The sequence below is a fragment of the Eptatretus burgeri genome, chromosome 8 (genome assembly GCF_056783735.1).
Source record: "Eptatretus burgeri isolate ZD-2024b chromosome 8, Ebu_testis_v1, whole genome shotgun sequence".
NCBI classification, from domain to species: Eukaryota; Metazoa; Chordata; class Myxini; order Myxiniformes; family Myxinidae; genus Eptatretus; species Eptatretus burgeri.
In genome coordinates, this window is record NC_140968.1 from 27613447 (window position 1) to 27619053 (window position 5607).

A 5607-nucleotide genomic window follows, 5' to 3' on the forward strand; every position below is an offset into this window, starting at 1 on the left:
CCCCCACCAGCACTCCACCCCACCCCCTCTACCCCCACCAGCACTCCACCCCACCCCCTCTACCCCCACCAGCACTCCACCCCACCCCCTCTACCCCCACCAGCACTCCACCCCACCCCCTCTACCCCCACCAGCACTCTACCCCCACCAGCACTCTACCCCCACCAGCACTCTACCCCCACCAGCACTCTACCCCCACCAGCACTCTACCCCCACCAGCACTCTACCCCCACCAGCACTCTACCCCCACCAGCACTCTACCCCCACCAGCACTCTACCCCCACCAGCACTCTACCCCCACCAGCACTCTACCACCAGCACTCCACTCCACCCCCACCAGCACTCCACTCCACCCCCACCAGCACTCCACTCCACCCCCACCAGCACTCCACTCCACCCCCACCAGCACTCCACTCCACCCCCACCAGCACTCCACTCCACCCCCACCAGCACTCCACTCCACCCTCACCAGCACTCCACTCCACCCTCACCAGCACTCTACCCTCACCCTCACCAGCACTCTACCCTCACCAGCACTCCACCCCACCCCCTCTACCCTCACCAGCACTCCACCCCACCCCCTCTACCCTCACCAGCACTCCACCCCACCCCCTCTACCCTCACCAGCACTCCACCCCACCCCCTCTACCCTCACCAGCACTCCACCCCACTCCCCTCTACCCTCACCAGCACTCCACCCCACCCCCTCTACCCTCACCAGCACTCCACCCCACCCCCTCTACCCTCACCAGCACTCCACCCCACCCCCTCTACCCTCACCAGCACTCCACCCCACCCCCTCTACCCTCACCAGCACTCCACCCCACCCCCTCTACCCTCACCAGCACTCCACCCCACCCCCTCCACCCTCACCAGCACTCCACCCCACCCCCTCTACCCTCACCAGCACTCCACCCCACCCCCTCTACCCTCACCAGCACTCCACCCCACCCCCTACCCTCACCAGCACTCCACCCCACCCCCTCTACCCTCACCAGCACTCTACGCCCCACCAGCACTCTACGCCCCACCAGCATCCTACGCCCCACCAGCACCTACGCCCCACCAGCACTCTACGCCCCCACCAGCACCTCTACGCCCCACCAGCACTCTACGCCCACCAGCACTCACGCCCACCAGCATTCTACGCCCCACCAGCACTCTACGCCCCACCAGCACTCTACGCCCCACCAGCACTCTACGCCCCCACCAGCACTCTACGCCCCACCAGCACCTCTACGCCCCACCAGCACTCTACGCCCCACCAGCACCTACGCCCCACCACTCTACGCCCCACCAGCACTCTACGCCCCACCAGCACTCTACGCCCCACCAGCACTTACGCCCCACCAGCACTCTACGCCCCACCAGCACTCTACGCCCCACCAGCACCTCCCCACGCCCCACCAGCACTCTACGCCCCACCAGCACTCTACGCCCCACCACACTCTGCCGCCCCACCACTCTACGCCCCACCAGCACTCTACGCCCCACCAGCACTCTACGCCCCACCAGCACTCTACGCCCCCACCGTACCACGCCCCACCAGCACTCTACGCCCCACCAGCACCCCTCTACGCCCCACCAGCACTCTACGCCCCACCAGCACTCTACGCCCCACCAGCACTCTACGCCCCACCAGCACTCTACGCCCCACCAGCACTCTACGCCCCACCAGCACTCTACGCCCCACCAGCACTCTACGCCCCACCAGCACTCTACGCCCCACCAGCACTCTACGCCCCACCAGCACCACGCCCCACCAGCACCCCCACTTTTCCCACCAGCACCCCCACGCCCCACCAGCACTCTACGCCCCACCAGCACTCTACGCCCCACCAGCACTCTACGCCCCACCAGCACTCTACGCCCCACCAGCACCCCCCACGCCCCACCAGCACTCTACGCCCACCGAGCACTTCTACGCCCCACCAGCACCTACGCCCCACCAGCACTCTACGCCCCACCAGCACTCTACGCCCCACCAGCACCGCCACGCCCCACCAGCACCCACGCCCCACCAGCACCCCCACGCCCCACCAGCACCCCACGCCCCACCAGCACCCCACGCCCCACCAGCACTCTACGCCCCACCAGCACTCTACGCCCCACCAGCACCCCACGCCCCCCACCAGCACCCCCACGCCCCACCAGCACCCCTACGCCCCACCAGCACCCCCACGCCCCACCAGCACCCCACGCCCCACAGCACCCCCACGCCCCACCAGCACTCTACGCCCCACCAGCACTCTACGCCCCACCAGCACTCTACGCCCCCACCAGCACTTACGCCCCACCAGCACCCCCCACGCCCCACCAGCACCCCCCACGCCCCACCAGCACCCCACGCCCCACCAGCACCCCTTCTACGCCCCACCAGCACCCCCACGCCCCACCAGCACCCCCACGCCCCACCAGCACTCCCCACGCCCCACCAGCACTCTACGCCCCACCAGCACTCTACGCCCCACCAGCCTCTCTACGCCCCACCAGCACTCTACGCCCCACCAGCCCCTACGCCCCACCAGCACCTCTACGCCCACCAGCACTCTACGCCCCACCAGCACTCTACGCCCCACCAGCACTCTACGCCCCACCAGCACCTACGCCCCACCAGCACTCTACGCCCCACTGCCACCCCCACGCCCCACCAGCACCTACGCCCCACCAGCACTCTACGCCCCACCAGCACCTCCACCTCCACCAGCACTCTACGCCCCACCAGCACTCTACGCCCCACCAGCACTCTACGCCCCACCAGCACTCTACGCCCCACCAGCACCTCTACGCCCCACCAGCACTCTACGCCCCACCAGCACTCTACGCCCCACCAGCACTCTACGCCCCACCAGCACTCTACGCCCACCAGCACTCTACGCCCACCAGCATCCCCACGCCCCACCAGCACCTCTACGCCCCACCAGCACTCTCCTCTACGCCCCACCAGCACCCCTACGCCCCACCAGCACTCTACGCCCCACCAGCACCCCCTCTACGCCCCACCAGCACCCCACGCCCCACCAGCACTCTACGCCCCACCAGCACCCCCACGCCCCACCAGCACTCTACGCCCCACCAGCACTCCCCACGCCCCACCAGCACTCTACGCCCCACCAGCACTCTACGCCCCCCACCAGCACTCTACGCCCCACCAGCACTCTACGCCCCACCAGCACTCTACGCCCCACCAGCACTCCCCACGCCCCACCAGCACTCTACGCCCCACCAGCACCTACGCCCCACCAGCACTCTACGCCCCACCAGCACTCTACGCCCCACCAGCACCTACGCCCCACCAGCACTCTACGCCCCACCAGCACCCCTACGCCCCACCAGCACTCTACGCCCCACCAGCACTCTACGCCCCACCAGCACCTACGCCCCACCAGCACCCCTCTACGCCCCACCAGCACTCTACGCCCCACCAGCACTCTACGCCCCACCAGCACTCTACGCCCCACCAGCACTCTACGCCCCACCAGCACTCTACGCCCCACCAGCACTCTACGCCCCACCAGCACTCTACGCCCCACCAGCACTCTACGCCCCACCAGCACTCTACGCCCCACCAGCACCTACGCCCCACCAGCACTCTACGCCCACCAGCACTCTACGCCCCACCAGCACTCTACGCCCCACCAGCACTCTACGCCCCACCAGCACTCTACGCCCCACCAGCACTCTACGCCTCCACCAGCACTCTACGCCCCACCAGCACTCTACGCCCCCACCAGTACCCCACGCCCCACCAGCACCCCACGCCCCACCAGTACCCCACGCCCCACCAGCACCCCACGCCCCACCAGCACTCTACGCCCCACCAGCACCTCCCCACGCCCCACCAGCACCTCTACGCCCCCCACCAGCACTCTACGCCCCACCAGCACTCTACGCCCCACCAGCACCTCTACGCCCCACCAGCACTCTACGCCCCACCAGCACCCCACGCCCCACCAGCACTCTACGCCCCACCAGCACTCTACGCCCCACCAGCACCCCCACGCCCCACCAGCACCTCTACGTCCACCAGCACCCCTACGCCCCACCAGCACTCTACGCCCCACCAGCACCCCCACGCCCCACCAGCACTCTACGCCCCACCAGCACCCCACGCCCCACCAGCACTCTACGCCCCACCAGCACTCTACGCCCCACCAGCACTCTACGCCCCACCAGCACTCTACGCCCCACCAGCACCCCCACGCCCCACCAGCACTCTACGCCCCACCAGCACCCTCTACGCCCCACCAGCACTTCTACGCCCCACCACACCCCACGCCCCACCAGCATCCCCACGCCCCACCAGCACTCTACGCCCCACCAGCACTCTACGCCCCACCAGCACCTCCACGCCCCACCAGTACTCTACGCCCCACCAGCACTACGCTCCACCAGCACTCCACGCCCCACCAGCACTCTACGCCCCACCAGCACCTCTACGCCCCACCAGCACTCTACGCCCCACCAGCACTCTACGCCCCACCAGCACTCTACGCCCCACCAGCACTCTACGCCCCACCAGCACTCTACGCCCCCACCAGCACTCTACGCCCCACCAGCACTCTACGCCCCACCAGCACTCTACGCCCCACCAGCACTCTACGCCCCACCAGCACTCTACGCCCCACCAGCACCTACGCCCCACCAGCACTCTACGCCCCACCAGCACTCTACGCCCCACCAGCACTCTACGCCCCCCACCAGCACTCTACGCCCCACCAGCATCCTACGCCCCACCAGCACTCTACGCCCCACCAGCACCCCACGCCCCACCAGCACCCCCCACGCCCCACCAGCACTCTACGCCCCACCAGCACTCTACGCCCCACCAGCACTCTACGCCCCACCAGCACTCTACGCCCCACCAGCACTCTACGCCCTCCACCAGCACCCCCACGCCCCACCAGCACTCTACGCCCCACCAGCACTCTACGCCCCACCAGCATCCTACGCCCCACCAGCACTCTACGCCCCACCAGCACTCTACGCCCCTCCACCAGCACTCTACGCCCCACCAGCACCTCTACGCCCCACCAGCACTCTACGCTCCACCAGCACTCTACGCCCCCCACCAGCACTCTACGCCCCACCAGCACTCTACGCCCCACCAGCACTCTACGCCCCACCAGCACACAACGCCCCACCAGCACTCTACGCCCCACCAGCACCCCCACAGCGCCCCACCAGCACCCCCACGCCCCACCAGCACTCTACGCCCCACCACACTCTACGCCCCACCAGCACTCTACGCCCCACCACACTCTACGCCCCACCAGCACCCCCCACGCCCCACCAGCACTCTACGCCCCACCAGCACTCCACGCCCCACCAGCCCTCTACGCCCCACCAGCACTCTACGCCCCACCAGCACTCTCCGCCCCACCAGCACTCTACGCCCCACCAGCACCCCGCCCCACCAGCATCACGCCCACCAGCACTCTACGCCCCACCAGCACCCCCCTACGCCCCACCAGCACTCTACGCCCCACCAGCACTCTACGCCCCACCAGCACTCTACGCCCCACCAGCACCCACGCCCCACCAGCACTCTACGCCCCACCAGCACTCTACGCCCCACCAGCACTCTACGCCCCACCAGCACTCTAC